The following is an 894-nucleotide window of genomic DNA, read 5'->3' as shown; positions in this document are numbered from 1 at the left end:
GTAGAGAAATTGGATTCAAGGACACTGTACGGTCATTAAAGTGGAATTAGAAGTGCTTTGCATTATGAAAGCACCAATGAATTCAAACTAATGAAATTGCATCTGCTTGTCTTCTAGTCAAAAATGTGTAATGAAATTGAGAAACAATGCTGAGACATGAAAATAAAGCAACACTTGAAGTAGAGAAAATATCAGTCATAATTAGAGATGGGAGAAAATGGTTTTATATTTTCTACAAATTTTGGTGCTTTCCAAAAGTTAAAAAAGTGCAGAAAGCACTGTTATGTGTTTTTATTCAAAATTTACATTACAATAATAAGTTATACAGACAAATGTGTTAGGACTCATAACACATTTGTCTATGACAACTGGCAAGTGTTTGTTCTAGACACTTTGACAAATAATTATTAAAGCACTATCAATTGTTCAGGCTTGAATCTATTCAACTGGTGTGCAGGTGGAGTGCGCACTCTGTTGGCGCACCAGGCCTTTGGGCAGTAAAAACAGCGCGATAAAGCATTTTATGACACCACGAAGAACAGGTGTGCTGGCAAGAAGGCCAGAGTCTTCCTGCTAGCACCAGCAGCTGGAGAAATGCTAGTCAGAGCAGGTGAGTCTGGTGCAGGGGGAGGGCAGGGAGGGGTGGAAAGGGTGTTGACAGGGACAGTGGATGGGCAGATTGGGCCCAGGAGGGAGTGTTACCAAAAGGGCTGTTTTATATAGGGGAATAATTACACTGCCCTTATTGGAAACTTCAGGACCATAGGCTGGATAACAAGACGGCATAATGCAGAGAAATTCCCTTTTAGCTTAAGGAGGAGACTGAAAGAAAGATAACTTTCAATAAGATTATAGTTTTATTACAGAAGCACAAAGGTAAACATAATGCACATG

This window comes from Tiliqua scincoides, chromosome 1 (genome assembly GCF_035046505.1).
Source record: "Tiliqua scincoides isolate rTilSci1 chromosome 1, rTilSci1.hap2, whole genome shotgun sequence".
NCBI classification, from domain to species: domain Eukaryota; kingdom Metazoa; phylum Chordata; class Lepidosauria; order Squamata; family Scincidae; genus Tiliqua; species Tiliqua scincoides.
Note: the sequence above shows the minus strand (reverse complement) of the source record.